Below are 16533 nucleotides of genomic sequence, written 5' to 3'. Positions count from 1 at the left end.
TAGTGTTAAGATTAACAACGGAGTTCCCGAGGGAGGCTGGCTTCCCTTCCCAGAACCAGAAGGTTAAGGGGAGGTTGGGGCCAGAGGGAGAAATAAAAATTGACGGAGGAACATTATGTCAATTATGTGTGTTATGTATTATTCTAAAAATAAATAATAACAATAATACTAAACTTTAAAAAAAAGCCTTATACATATTTCTCTTTTCGCGTGATTGAAACTGATGATCAAACAAGGGGTGTTAAAAACCAATTAAAATAATAGTACAAAACAAACAAGATCTTATCTCAATAAAAGGTGTAGGTCTGTAGGTGTACGAGTATTTTATAAAACTACTGCAATAACTGTTTTAATAAAAAGCTAATGTGGGCCAAAATTTGACACAAAATTTAATTCAAGAGCGTGTCAAAATTCAATTTATTTTTCAAGAAGGGAAGAAAATATCTAAAAACTAGTATAGTCGCTATACTGTAGTAATAAAAAGAAAAAAGAAAAAAAAAAAAAAAAAAGGCTGACATCTTGACGTCAGTTAAACGTTCACTTTAGAGAAGTTGAGTTGACAGAGAGACAGCAGAACCTGAGAACCCAAATCAAACCTCGCCATAGTCACACACCACTTTGACGAGTTAACCGGAATCTGGGCACACTGTTCATTCGGCAGCACAACAAGGGCTCTCTGGAAGATACTGACAGGAAACGCCGGCCCTATGGAAAAGGCCAGGATGAAGATTCATTCGAGATCTTCGATTCAGTCAAACAGAGATGATTCTAATGTCGATTCGGACACAAAGGTCGCCCGTCTCACATTGGAAGCGTAGACGCACGACTTTTAGTAGCGCGTAGGCTCCAGCAAAACCAATGAGAATGATAGAGACCATCTATATATATATAGAGTCTATAGACTCGTGTATCATTTCCATAGGTTTGGTTTTGCAGGCGACTACGCACTACTCAAAGTCGCACGTCTACGCGTCCAATATGAGACGGGCCTCAAACTGCTGGTTCAATTGGAATTTTCGCCGCCCCAAGTCTAGAAGAGACATATACTTACCCTTCTCGCAATCGTGTGTGAGCAGGGAGGGAGGGGGGAGTGATGAGATGGGTGTACTAGTGATGCTCATCAAAGCTGGCTGTGATAGTGCTAGGCAAAATCTCTATGACAGGACAACTTTGACGGCACTACCAATACACACGCGGCCAACAGCTGAAGAAAGCCAGCGGCCAACAGCTGAAGAAAGCCAGCGGCCAACCACAGCACAGTTGAAAAAAGCCAGCAGCCAACAAACCAGAGCTGAAGAGAGCCAGCAAAGGTTTGATCGTAGAGGACGGGCACCAGTCATCCCGTGGAGTTGTTAGAAAAGGAAAACACCACCAGAAGTTATGGGGTTTAAAACTTTCTCCGGGGGTGCACTGCACTTTAGTTAACACGGAATATGGGTACATTTATATTTGACAAAAGAGAACGAATGAAACAACAAAGAAATAAAAAATGTGAACACCCTTGAAACATATACAAGAAAAAAAAATACATGGTGGTGAAAATGAGCTGATGGAAGAAAAGGTGCAATTATTCACATCTAGACAATAGAAATAAAGCCGAGGTTTTAAAAACAACAAAATTGACCAGCTTAAATTAAAAATTTGTACAAAAAAAGTGCCTTTGCCTATCCTGATCGATCTTGGAAAACCAACAGTCTGCCAAAAAGTAGAAGTCAACGTAGGAAAAAAGAAAATTAGCCAAAAAGAAGGAAATGTTAAAAACAATACATAAAAGTCACACTTCGAAATTAAAAGACGATCACATGAAAAAATTCGAAAGAAAGAAAAAAGCTATTATAAAACGAAAAAGTAATAATAATAAACGACAAAAATAGTCAAAAGAAAGGACAAAAAAATAGTAAAATTAAGCATAAGGTCAAAAAGAGAAATAAAACAAGTGTCAATTTAGGGTGAAAGTCAACAAAAAGCCATACGTACCTGAAGGGAAACTTCTTGGCCCAAAAACATTTTGCCCACTTTTTGGGCGGGGGATGTCCTTTGTCCGGGCCAGAGGTGGTAGAGCGTCCGTTATCATGAAAGACAAAGTAGTGAGATTGGTGAGAGTAACATTGTCCATCTCACTACCCATGTCTTTCACGACACAGAGCTCGTAAAGCCCGGAGCGCCAAGGTGGTGAGGGTGAGAGAAGGGAGGGAGAGAAATTTTTTGAAGAACGGGGGCTGCACCCCCCCAAATCGCTAGATCAATCTCATGTATGTGGTGGGGATTCGAACCCAAGACCAGTAGCGTGGTAAGCAAGTATCTAACCAGCGTCTACACTCTTCTCACTCCCTTCTCTTGTCGGGGATATCTACAATGCACATCCTAGCGGAATCACAGCTCACTGTACATTTCACACAACCAGTAAGCGGTTTGACCTAGGATTTCTTATAAAAGGCTTATAAAAACAATGCATGTGTAGACGCGCAACTTTTATGGCCGATCTTACTAGTGGTCAAGCAAGGGTTTTCTTTGACGTCACCCATTTGATTTACACAGGCCAGTATTTCTTAAACTCTGTGGATTAACTGAAAACTCTCCGTGGTGAGATCGGGCATTAAAAACTGCGTGCTCCCAGGTATGAGAGGGAAAGAGTTAGAAGAAACACTAGGACAAACACAACTACTGGGAAAAACTCAGAACATTTGGTGTGGTAAAAGAGGTTTGGGGTGGTAACAAAAAAGACGTCACATGGGGGGATAAGGGAAAGACAAGAAAAACACGAAGAAACACTAGGACAAACACAACTACTGGGAAAAACTCAGAACATTTGGTGTGGTAAAAGAGGTTTGGGGTGGTAACAAAAAAGACATCACATGGGGGGATAAGGGAAAGACAAGAAAAACACAAAAAAATACACAAAACAACACACACGACAATCCAAGCAGCGAGGGCTATTAGGGGGGTGAAACGACCAGCAGGTCCCAGAAAAGACAACGTAAATGAGACTTGTATCAAAAAAATCACCTTCGGCTCAATCTCACTTACCCAAGTCTTTCATGGGAACATTGCTGGGGGTGGGTAGCAAATCAACTAAAGAGAACACAGAACACAACGCACACACTCATGTCACCCTTCCCCCCGTCAAAAATCAAATCAACTTTCACACCACAGTGCAAACCAGTTCTAGTGAACAATTTCTAGTGAGATACAATTTTAGGCAATCGGATTCAAGAGAAACACATCCCTGAAGGAACTCTAGTGACATGAATATTATTCGCAACAAAACATCAATGTCGATAAATATCAATGAATGGACAAAAGTTTTTAGACACTAGGTACTTAGGTTAGAAAGAATAAAATACTTGGGTAAACATCGAATAAAGTTGATAAGTTAAAATAACACCAATGAAAAAGTAGGGTAAATAAAGACAATAATTGACTTAAGTTAATAATAGAAAGTAAAAAGAATATGGAAACTTCAAGTTCAATAGTAATCGAAAAGAGTGAGTGCAAGGGAAAATTCGATCAAGACTGACTGATCCAGAAAAACCCCCTCCTGCAAAATTCCTTTGGGACCCAAAAGCCGAATTTTAATTTTTACTCCCTCTAAAGCAGAATTCAAAATTGATGTTTTGTGCATCATAAAAATTTCAGTCAGCTTTGATTAAGTGTGAATAAAAGACATTCCATGAAAATATTCGAACAAATCAACAACATATTAGGAACGACAAAATCACCTTCGGCTCAATCTCACTTACCCAAGTCTTTCATGGGAACATTGCTGGGGGTGGGTAGCAAATCAACTAAAGAGAACACACCACACACACTCATGTCACCCTTCCCCCCCGTCAAAAACCAAATCAAACTTTCACACCACAGTGCAAACCAGTTCTAGTGAACAATTTCTAGTGAGATACAATGTCAGGCAATGGGATTCTAGAGAAACACATCCTGAAGGAACTCTAGTGACATGAATATTATTTGCAACAAAACATCAATGTCGATAAATATCAATGAATGGACAAAAGTTTTTAGACACTAGGTACTTAGGTTAGAAAGAATAAAATACTTGGGTAAACATCGAATAAAGTTGATAAGTTAAATAACACCAATAAAAAAAGTAGGGTAAATAAAGACAATAATAAAATTGACTTGAGTTAATAATAGAAAGTAAAAAGAATATGGAAACTTCCAAGTTCAATAGTAATTGTAGGGTAAATAAAGACAATAATAAAATTGACTTGAGTTAATAATAGAAAGTAAAAAGAATATGGAAACTTCCAAGTTCAATAGTAATCGAAAAGAGTGAGTGCAAGGGAAAATTCGATCAAGACTGGCTGATCCAGAAAAACCCCCTCCTGCAAAATTCCTTTGGGACCCAAAAGCCAAATTTTAATTTTTACTCCCTCTCTAAAGCAGAATTCAAAATTGATGTTCTGTGCATCATAAAAATTTCAGTCAGCTTTGATTAAGTGTGAATAAAAGACATTCCATGAAAATATTCGATCAAATCAACAACATATTAGGAACGAAGGAAAACCCAAAGCATTAGTATACAATATTCGAGACAGTAAATAAAATAAAAGATTATGCAAATGAATGAAAGAGTTTAAAAGGTTATGATAGAAAACAACGGAAGAAAGAATTATTAATAATAAATCAGAAAAATGGAAAAGGAAACGATATGGAAAGATATGAAAAAGAACATAAATTTAACATGATAATAAAATTACCAACATAATAATAGTAAAAAGGTTCAACAAATAAAATAAACGAGTATAAAAAGATATTATTAATAATAAATCAGAAAAATGGAAAAGGAAACGATATGGAAAGATATGAAAAAGAACATAAATTTAACATGATAATAAAATTACTAACATAATAATAGTAAAAAGGTTCAACAAATAAAATAAACGAGTATAAAAAGAAGGGAAAGAGTTAGAAGAAACACTAGGACAAACACAACTACTGGGAAAAACTCAGAACATTTGGTGTGGTAAAAGAGGTTTGGGGTGATAACAAAAAAGACATCACATGGGGGGATAAGGGAAAGACAAGAAAAACACAAAAAAGAGAGAGTTCAAAATATAACATCATAAATCTCGACATCAGGGATGAGTACGTGATTTGATTTTCATCATCATTATAGCATCATCAATCACTAATTATGTAAAATAGGTCTATAATTTCTAGGTCTGACTGAGGACTCTTAACAGGGAGGATACCAACTTAATTAGCCTGCAATTTCCCTTGCTAAAGAAATAGCAACGGTTGAGTGCGAAGGGCTTGAAAAAATTCACTCGTAAAATTTGTAGCCAAAACCAAATTTCAGTCCAAAGCAATCACCCTAGCTAGGGCTAATGGAGAAGCTGACGTAAAACGTCGACCTTGTTTGGACACGGGAAAAGGAGATGGAGAAAAAGGAGAGTTCTTATTTAATATTTTTTACAGCTCGAATTGGACTTAGTTGTACTGACAGTAGGCGTCCGCAGCAAAGCAATCACCCTAGCCAGGGGCTGATGCTATAACGCAAAAAAAAAAACCCAAAGCAATCACCCTAGCCAGGGGCTGATGCTATAACGGGGCATGGGGGCGGGGGGGCACTTACCTTGATATCTCGGTCTCCCAGGAGTCTCAAATTGAGGGGCAGGAGATGGGAGAGGACGAGGGGTCGCAGCTGAGGGGCGGCTTGCTCTCGCGAGTGACATGTCATACAGATGTGCGGCAAAGACTCGGCCAAATCCAGCCGCACGGTTACCTCTGCAAATGGAACAAAATAAAAGCAATTAGTTGAGATTTACGACAAAAATAAAAAAAAAGTTTAAATAGGACGATAAAAATAAAAATGCTGTTAGTGGTAACTTATGAGAGTCTAATCGAAAGGTCTACAACTCCCGGTCTAGCTCCTAACACCAAGGAAATATGAAAAACGTCCCAAAACTCCGTGATATCTGATCGTAGGTATGGACTATGGAGCTTCGGAGAACCGCTCTACAATTTTCCACATCTTTTTCAACCCTGGGAAATCTGGCGTTGTCCTTACAACCATGGAGCTTTAAGGTAGGGGAGGGGAAGTAACGATCCCGATGTGTATCCTCCAAAAAATGAAAAAAGCACAACATGGTGTTCATAAGAGTGGCGCGAATTTCAAATTTTGAAAACCAAAACCAGTAAAATAACAGCACGAAGAGCTTATTTCATCATTATTGAGGAAATTATTTCATCATTATTGATCAAATAAGCTCTTCTGTGAAAAAAGTTCATAATCATGCAATAATAAACCCGATGGTTCTCGAAATTTGAAATTCGCGCCACCCTTATGAGCACAACATGGCGGTTTGTTTACATTTTTTTAAGGATACGCTTTTATAACACATGAGGTATAGGGTACCTTCCCTCCACTACTTGAGCTCCTTGCTTACAACCAACTCCTGCAGTACTGTCCTCAATACAGAAGTTAGTACCATTAGGCCGGCCATTCAAGTACAGTTAAAACCGACAACTTGACTGAACACCCCCACTAAATAATCAATTAAAACCGTTAAACTTATTAGAAATCCAGATAACAGATATTTTTTGCAGATGTACATTATGCACGAGTTGTGCTCTTATGCTACGAGAGTAGCAGTAGCTGAAGGTTTCACATTACACCTTGCATCGAATGCACAGTCAGTAGTACGGTATGCAATAGGACACACAATTCCCAATGGTGACGTCACAGCAACGTCACTCCACTCACTGCACTGGGTACGTCAATCTTTTTATCTTAATGTCAACAGAACTATCAATTTATAGGGTGACGCGAAAATTGGGGAACAGAAGGGGGAAATTGTCAATTTAAAGGGTAACGCAAAAATCGCTGAACGAAGGGGGTGAATGACTTTTCAACGGCTAACTCGACATTTGGTAAATGATCAACAAAAGGTACTCAATCTTTTTATCTTAATGTCAACAGAACTATCAATTTATAGGGTGACGCGAAAATTGGGGAACAGAAGGGGGAAATTGTCAATTTATAGGGTAACGCAAAAATCGCTGAACGAAGGGGGTGAAAGACTTTTCAATGGCTAACTCGACATTTGGTAAATGACCAACAAAAGGTACAACACTAGGGTAAGGGCTTAAGTCCACTAGGGTACACACACGCACACGAATATTTTTGGGAGGGAAAAAATGTTTTCGAGTTCAAGGCCGGTCATAGCGCAGTGCTAAGCATCACGGGGAAGCTAAACGCTAGGAGAAATACTCCAAGAGTTCGCGATGGAAGTTGAGACAAGGAAAATGAAAGAGAAGTTCACCCAACACACACGATTGAGAACTTTGGAGAAGGTAAAATAACGAAAGAATTCAACACATTCAAGAAGTTTGTATTTGTAGAGGAAAATAAAAATAATGAAAGAATTCCAAACAATCGAAATGTTCCGAGAGGCAAATAAAACAAGAGTTCAAATCAAGAAGTTTGGAGGAGGCAAAGAAATGAACCACTACTTCTCAGGAGAACAGAGGATCGTGTGAGAAGAACTCGAGAACCTTGGTAGGAATGATATGAAGACTATGAAGAGTTATACGAGGAGGTCGCTGATCCAGTAACCTTGAGGCAAGACTATTGCATCACATTGGAAAATTTCAAGATCACCAGAATCGTGCTCGGATAGAGTACACCAAGTGAACTCACTCAACCCACGATATCTAGTCGAACCGAATATAGAACGCGGGAAATTGTATGGACTGCAAAGTAATGCAATTTGCGACTTCGGATTGCAAAATGTAACTGGCGGACTTTGCATAGTAAAATGTAATTGGCGGACTTCGGATTACAAAATGCAATTAGCGATTTCTTTGTGGAAGAAAAGTTTCGTTTGTGCAATTTTAATATTTTTCTTTGGTCCCTTTTTTGGGTTTGACAGACTTTAAAACGTTCACAAGATTTAGTCAGAAATCTCACTAATTGGACCAAAAAGTTTAGTTGGGGTAGGAGAGGTGTGACGTACACATATCTTCACCAAGAAAGTCACAAGAGCTGATGTATATGGATGCGGTCGAAAGTTATCCAAGAAATAGTTATCAAAATAAAATAGTAATCCAAATGACACAGAATATAATAATTTACGACATACAGCCTGATTTCCTCGAATTTGCCATCAAAAATTTTGTCAAAAGAGAACGAATGTGCCATCAAATTCATAACAATAATGTGCCATTGATGGCTGCTACCCAAGCCGGGGTTTGCAGTCACATGTTGATTTCTGAAAGCTGGAGGTAAGGTATTTTTTCAAGCGCAGATACATGAAAACCAGGCAAACATGTCAATTAACAAGCGCAGGGTCTTAAGGTCTGTCACACTTTGGGCCTAGCCTGTGTACTTGTGTAGTCCAAGTCTCTGGCTATAATACAGTGCGTGGCAGGCCTGAGAGGACCAGACTGAGCAGGATTTTCGCACGGCCAGAACGTCCTTGGCGGTCACTTGAACCTTTATGCCACCTGGAGATCATTACCTGGATCGTTGGAGACCTTGTTGAGTATGAGCAGAATACGGGCCACATCGAATGAGGAATCTGCCACCGACACCAAAGCTTCGGGTGCTGTCCTGCCCACCAGTTGTCTGAAACACGAGAGAAAGCACCGGACAGATTAGTCAAAGAGTCAATGGACAAAGACAAAACAGAAATTGTCAAAGAAAATCACAATTGCCCTCAAATTCTAAATGTAAAATAATAGAAAAAAAAACATTCAAAACTGCCCCCAAATTCAAAAGTAATCTGGGTGGGTGCTGGGCGTCGCCAAATTTTTGATATCGTGCTCTTTCGACACGATCACACGGGCCAACGACTAACGGGGGTGGGGTGGGAGGGGGAGATGGTTAGGGCCCGTTCACACGTCGTTCGGAAAAAAAATTGAATGAAACTCACAAGTGAGAACGGGCCTCAAGAGAGTGAGTTACAAAAAAAAATGGCTCTTTTCAATGGACTACTCATACTCAGTCAATGAGTCACTCCCTACCGCCCTACAGCTTATAGGGATTTAAAGAGTGAGTTAGATGTCCAAAACAAATTCCCTATACCTCTAGGAAGCTGAAGAGACAGATGTTAGAATCTGAGACTCACCGACTGAGTAGTCCCCTGGAAAGCGTGAGACGAGTAGTTCTTTTTCGTAACTCACTCACATCAGAGGAGAAAAGTTTGTGAGGAATATAATACACTATACAAAATGTACAAAAGAACGCACACGAATACCACACGAAATAATGACGAGCGTGAGACGAGTAGTTCTTTTTCGTAACTCACTCACATCAGAGGAGAAAAGTTTGTGAGGAATATAATACACTATACAAAATGTACAACAGAACGCACACGAATACCACACGAAATAATGACGATAATATGAAAAACTTTGAAGCAGAGTTGTTACAAAGCGTTAGTATTAAATTGTAAATGGAAATAAATAGTGTGGGACGAACGTGCATGATGTTTTGATTTTACTTTTGGTATATTATGGCGCTCCGGTGAAAACAGTTCTAATCCCATGGCTTTGAGTCTGATTGTATCTCCGGAATCTGTGCGTCTTTTTTTTTAGATTTTGATAGAAGGAACTGTAAGGTCTTATCGTCCCGAAATCGAAGAGAAGGAAGACAGGATAGGAGAAAGCCGGCCGTTCTGAGAACGAACATTATCCACACAAATTTATTTTCTCTGGAAGTACGCCATTACCATCAGTAAAAAGATAATAATAAAACAATGAACATCATCAATGCCAGTCTAGAAATTGTACCTACATGGAAAAATGTTAAAATAAATAAAATACTTAATAAATAAATAAATAATCTCTAGGAGTATCGAAAATTTGATAAACAAATAATCTGTGCTTAGAGAGAGTAAAAAAGATGGTAAACCGATTATAAAACACCTATTAAAATAAATACAAATAATCATTTTTATTTAAGGATAAAGAAGTAAAAGACAGAAAGGAGGAATAGGAGAAAGAGATAGCAGAGGAAAGGAGGGGAGGGGAGGGAGAGAGGGAGGGAGAGAGAAGAGGAGGAAAAGAAAACGGGGTGAGGAGGGGGAGTAGGAGGAAGTAAAGAAGAAAGCGAAGGAGAGGGAAAAGAAGTGAAGAAAAGGCAGAAAAGATAGGTACATAGAAGAGGAGGGAAGAAGAAAAGGCAAAGAAGAAATGGAGCAAGGAGAAGATAAATAAAAAAAGAGAATAATAAAAAGGTGGAAAAGGAGAAGACAAGGCAGAAGGAGGAGGTGGGAGAGGAGAGGAACGAGAAGACAAACCAAGAGAACCATAGAAAGGAGGAAAAGGAGAAGATAAAGATATAGCAAGGAGTTATCTGGAAATGTGGTACAAAATAGAGGAGACCGGAAAAGACTGGACACAAAATACCGACCCCGTTTGAGCGGGGGAAAAAGTGAAATTACAAGAAATATGGTACACACTAGCCACTAGCGTGTGATTCCATGTGCCACACTGTATAAGAACATATTTATCCACAGTCACACAGTACGAGCAGAGCACAGCTTGCATATATCCTTCACTTCCGATCCCTATTTATAAAACTTCAAGCCAATGACATTGCAACACAGGAAGAGACCCCATCACCCCAGCTAGGAGGGGTGTGGAGAGGAAAGTAGGGGAAGATGGAGGGAGAGGGGAAAAGAGGTTATGATATAAATACAGACGTAAGAAGAACGTAGAAATACCTTCATTGAGGTGTGACCCTTTTGCTCCATGTTAGAAAATGTTACTAGTTACCCAGGGTTCAATATACCCATAAATATTGGTCTTCACTAACAAGTAACAAGCTTGAAAGAGTCTACTAACTCTATGTACTTGACTGGGCCATGGCAAAACCTCTAGACTTTTTTTTTTTAGATGTGCGATATTCTCATGCTTTGTTGTTGTATGCTTTTTACTTTCTATTAACCAAGTACTTAAGGAGGTGGGAGAGGAGAGGAACGAGAAGACAAACCAAGAGAACCATAGAAAGGAGGAAAAGGAGAAGATAAAGACAGAAGGAGGAGGAGGAGGATAGGCTACTTACTTCGACGGCACTCATATGGTAAGCCTCGTCTTCCTGATCCGTGAGAGACACCACATGGGTACACACGATGTGCTCGATGGTATTCGAATCCAGGATGTCATTCTCCAGAAGCACGATCAGGGACTTTTGAGCCGCCTTGCGAACCTGCGGGAGAGGGGAAGGAAACAATTGTTAAGGTAAGTAACACACTACCATCACGTCACGCCACGCCACGAGAAGTCATGTGCTCTTTCGTTGTAAAGATCAGTCTTAGAGAGTTTTTCAGATATCACAAGTTTGAAATCAAAACATTTAGTTCATAGACTCCTGTCTCGCATGACTTTTGTGATGTATCATCATTCAACTCTGAGCCCTAATGCTCAATCTGTCTCTAAGGGATATTGTAACCAATTTCAACTCAGTAAGTACTTGACAACAGCAGAAACTGTCTCATAATTCCCATTTTCTAAAATCGATGAGGACCTTCCACTTATGAAAATGAAGGGGAAATGAGTAAATTAAGTCCAAACTTCAAACCTATGGTCAAAATATTAGTCAAAGAAGGAAAAGAATGAGGATATAGCAAGGAGTTATCTGGAAATGTGGTACAAAATAGAGGAGACCGGAAAAGACTGGACACAAAATACCGACCCCGTTTGAGCGGGGAAAAAGTGAAATTACAAGAAATATGGTAAGAAGTCATAGGGAGTCAGAAAGATGTAGTTCAAAGTTTTCCCATGATATTGTAGGAATATAGATGTCTGCCACTCGCCCTCAGGCCGTCAGCTCTAGGTCTGTCAGACCGTCTGGAGACCACTAGATGCATTCAGTGAGAGAGTTCAAATTCTAACATCACAAATCTCGACATCAGGGATGAGTACGTGATTTGATTTTCATCATCATTATAGCATCTAACTGATCTATCCATGTTATTCGAATCCAGGATGTCATTCTCCAGAAGCACGATCAGGGACTTTTGAGCCGCCTTGCGAACCTGCGGGAGAGGGGAAGGAAACAACTGTTAAGGTAAGTAACACACTACCATCACGTCACGCCACAAGAAGTCATAGGGAGTCAGAAAGATGTAGTTCAAAGTTTTCCCATGATATTGTAGGAATATAGATGTCTGCCACTCGCCCTCAGGCCGTCAGCTCTAGGTCTGTCAGACCGTCTGGAGACCACTAGATGCATTCAGTGAGAGAGTTCAAATTCTAACATCACAAATCTCGACATCAGGGATGAGTACGTGATTTGATTTTCATCATCATTATAGCATCTAACTGATCTATCCATGTGAAAACATACATAATAGCAACTTGGTAAGAATAATACATTTACCTTACATATGTAGATGAAAAAGAAATATATCTCTGTAAATGAAGTTTATCTGAAGAATCTAGGAACTCGGAAAAGTAAATTTCCATGTGCAGTTGTAGACGATTGAAAATTTTCCTCAAATAGTCCCTGCAGCTTTCTTTGTGGCTTTTAGTAAATGTATCAAGAACAAACATGGTTAAACTTTTTTATAAAGATATAAAGATTTTTTACCTTCCACTAAGTCTACTACATTATTTTTGAGATGCATTCAGTGAGAGAGTTCAAAATATAACATCATAAATCTCGACATCAGGGATGAGTACGTGATTTGATTTTCATCATCATTATAGCATCTAACTGATCTATCCATGTGAAAACATACATAATAGCAACTTGGTAAGAATAATACATTTACCTTACATATGTAGATGAAAAAGAAATATATCTCTGCAAATGAAGTTTATCTGAAGAATCTAGGAACTCGGAAAAGTAAATTTCCATGTTGAGTTATAGACGATTGAAAATTTTCCTCAAATAGTCCCTGCTGCTTTCTTTGTAGCTTTTAGTAAATGTATCAAGAACAAACATGGTTAAACTTTTTTATAAAGATATAAAGATTTTTTACCTTCCACTAAGTCTACTACATTATTTTTGAGATGCATTCAGTGAGAGAGTTCAAAATATAACATCATAAATCTCGACATCAGGGATGAGTACGTGATTTGATTTTCATCATCATTATAGCATCATCAATCAATAATTATGTAAAATAGGTCTATAATTTCTAGGTCTGACTGAGAACTTCTAACAGGGAGGATACCAACATAATTAGCGTGCAATTTCTCTTGCCGGATTTTTTTTTTTTTTTTTTTTTTTTTTTTTTAATGCATTCAAATTTATATTTGTCGGTCCAAATTTGAAACATCTTATCACATTCCTTTCATTCAACTTTTTTATCAGTTCAAATTTGAAAACTCTCATTCCATTCGAAATTTTGAAAACATTTCCACGAGTTCCGACTTGAATATGTTTGTGTTGAGCCACACTATGAAAGATCAAAATCCCATCCAACATTCATTGCTTCAGCTGCATTTCTTCAGATATAGAACACATCTCAGAGTTCGAATAGACTTCTACACACATGAGGTGACGGGAGAGGGAGAGCGCGGGATATCAAGAATTTCCGTGTGTTACAAATAAGAATGAAATTATGATTGAGTTGTATTGCATCATCATCATGGTGGCTTCCATACAGGATGTTTACAACGGTGCCAAGACTGTAAGCCGAGTCAAAAAAAGATGTTACGGAGTACGGTTTTAAGTGATTCAAGTCGAAATATGCCTCAATCCCAAAAGTCAGACTCTCATCTCTTCTTTTGCTAAATCTAATAAATCCCCTTTGGGGATGAGCTACTTTAAATATGCTTTCCAGGAGCTGGAATTTTACTGGTAAATTGTTGAAGGATGCTTTTTTTTAATGTCTTTCTAAAGAATCAAGAAAAATGGAATTGCATCTGCTGAACTATCACCTCCAGTTGAAGAACCAAATTTAGTGCTCTGATTTCTATTGAACATAAAACTTGCGAAATCAAAAGCTAGGTAGTAGGCTAAACTAGTACCAGCACTCATTCTAGAATACCTACGAGTACACCGAGCCAGCACACACGCACACGAATATTTTTGGGAGGGAAAAAATGTTTTCGAGTTCAAGGCCGGTCATAGCGCAGTGCTAAGCATCACGGGGAAGCTAAACGCTAGGAGAAATACTCCAAGAGTTCGCGATGGAAGTTGAGACAAGGAAAATGAAAGAGAAGTTCACCCAACACACACGATTGAGAACTTTGGAGAAGGTAAAATAACGAAAGAATTCAACACATTCAAGAAGTTTGTATTTGTAGAGGAAAATAAAAATAATGAAAGAATTCCAAACAATCGAAATGTTCCGAGAGGCAAATAAAACAAGAGTTCAAATCAAGAAGTTTGGAGGAGGCAAAGAAATGAACCACTACTTCTCAGGATCGTATGAGAAGAACCAATCGAAATGTTCCGAGAGGCAAATAAAACAAGAGTTCAAATCAAGAAGTTTGGAGGAGGCAAAGAAATGAACCACTACTTCTCAGGAGAACAGAGGATCGTGTGAGAAGAACTCGAGAACCTTGGTAGGAATGATATGAAGACTATGAAGAGTTATACGAGGAGGTCGCTGATCCAGTAACCTTGAGGCAAGACTATTGCATCACATTGGAAAATTTCAAGATCACCAGAATCGTGCTCGGATAGAGTACACCAAGTGAACTCACTCAACCCACGATATCTAGTCGAACCGAATATAGAACGCGGGAAATTGTATGGACTGCAAAGTAATGCAATTGGCGACTTCGGATTGCAAAATGTAACTGGCGGACTTTGCATAGTAAAATGTAACTGGCGGACTTTGCATAGTAAAATGTAATTGGCGGACTTCGGATTACAAAATGCAATTAGCGATTACTTTGTGGAGGAAAAGTTTCGTTTATGCAATTTTAATATTTTTCTTTGGTCCCTTTTTTTGGGTTTGACAGACTTTAAAACGTTCACAAGATTTAGTCAGAAATCTCACTAATTGGACCAAAAAAGTTTAGTTGGGGTAGGAGAGGTGTGACGTACACATATCTTCACCAAGAAAGTCACAAGAGCTGATGTATGGTTGCGGTCGAAAGTTATCCAAGAAATAGTTATCAAAATAAAATAGTAATCCAAATGACACAGAATATTTTTCAGACTGGAAGGTTCTCTCTGATCCCTCTCTCCTCTCTGTGATATCTCCAAATATTTCAACATGATGGCATTGATACATTGGTATTTGTACAGGACAATGGCCCAGTCATCCATCGTGATTATTCGACATTAGCGGAGCATTCAGTCATCATCACTATCAGACGGCACAGTCATAATGAGCGGTAATGTGCATAGTCAACAACCCGTGTATCCTGGGGGATGAAGGTTAACACGAAAAGAATGAGGAACAGCGCCGCAGGTAAAAATTGTGAGCTATACAATCTATAGAAACTAAAAAATTTATAACTGCGAATATCGCGAACAAACCGATGATACTGCGCACAGTCATAATGAGCGGTAATGTGCATAGTCAACAACCCGTGTCAAGTGACTACAGTGGTGTCATTATTGTTGGGAGAGGTTAGTTATGACTATGAGTTCTGTTTCTGGTTTCTGCTTTTCTTTGGTGTCGAGGTAGTCTACATAATGTCGATCGACGACTGGAAACACTCCTTCGGAAACCGAAACTAGGTAAGATCAAAGCGCCCCTACATAACATAGATACATACTAGATAATTTCTTCTCCATCAATGGATTCAATGGAATGTACCGCGCTTCCTCTGCCCCAACTGAAACCTCAATTTACTTCTGACTCATCCAGAACTTCATTTTAAAATTTCAGACCAAATCGCGTGAGTCATAGAAATAATGCAATTTTAGAATTAATGACGTCATTAAATTTCGAGGAAACCCATAGTCATCGCAATGCCAATGTGAAAACCCAGAAAACAGCCTGTCCCGCCCGGAAACGAGGATCAGCCGAGGTATGGAATTTTATCCTCAATATAATTTGAGAATTTGACCACAATAATAGAAGTAGCCTACTGCTGGAGTGAAGGGACTTATCAGTCCTATGCACACATTACCATTGTACAAAGTAAAGACAGAGCCAATATACACAAGTGGCACGGATTCCAAACGAGCCCAGGCTACAAAGGAATGTGAACCTGGACTGGCCAGGTAGGTAGCTGCTACCTGCTAATATTTCTGCATAAGGCATCAACATCGTCATGTGGAGAGAAACAATATAGAAAGAAAAAAACAGTAAAGTCGGCATTCCTGTCCAATAGAAGAGACCTGCAGAGTAAGTAGTTAGTGGTCAGACCGAATTCTCGGAACTCGCCAAGAGGACAAGAGACTCAAGAAGCTTCGGAGACCAAACCCAGAGACCTGAAGGTTCACTTGCTTCGGTTCTTGGCCTCACGAGACCTTATTTAACGTGAGAAGAAACTTCCAAGTATCACTTGTTGTACCCTGCGTCTACATTCCTTTGGTATATCTCTCTCGGGGAATCTCTTTCTCTCTCGCTCGCTCTGTGAAGTCGTTCCAAGACAAATTCATTAACACAGGTGACTTTTTCAACAGGTTTTGCTTCCTAGGGACTATGACAA

General features: G+C 39.0%; 1 protein-coding gene across 1 annotated transcript in view; it reads right to left on the bottom strand.

Moving 5' to 3' along the window:
- LOC103524642 (serine/threonine-protein phosphatase 4 regulatory subunit 1-like) overlaps positions 1 to 11205 on the bottom strand; it is a gene marked incomplete in the record, with an annotated part of 34448 nt that extends 23243 nt beyond the window's left edge. The window contains 1 exon segment of the mRNA XM_026819996.1: positions 11030 to 11205.
- Between the last annotated feature and the right edge of the window lie 5328 nt (positions 11206 to 16533).

The sequence above is a fragment of the Diaphorina citri genome, unplaced genomic scaffold (genome assembly GCF_000475195.1).
Source record: "Diaphorina citri unplaced genomic scaffold, Diaci psyllid genome assembly version 1.1 scaffold110, whole genome shotgun sequence".
NCBI lineage: Eukaryota > Metazoa > Arthropoda > Insecta > Hemiptera > Psyllidae > Diaphorina > Diaphorina citri.
This window is presented reverse-complemented; position numbering and strand designations above follow the sequence as displayed.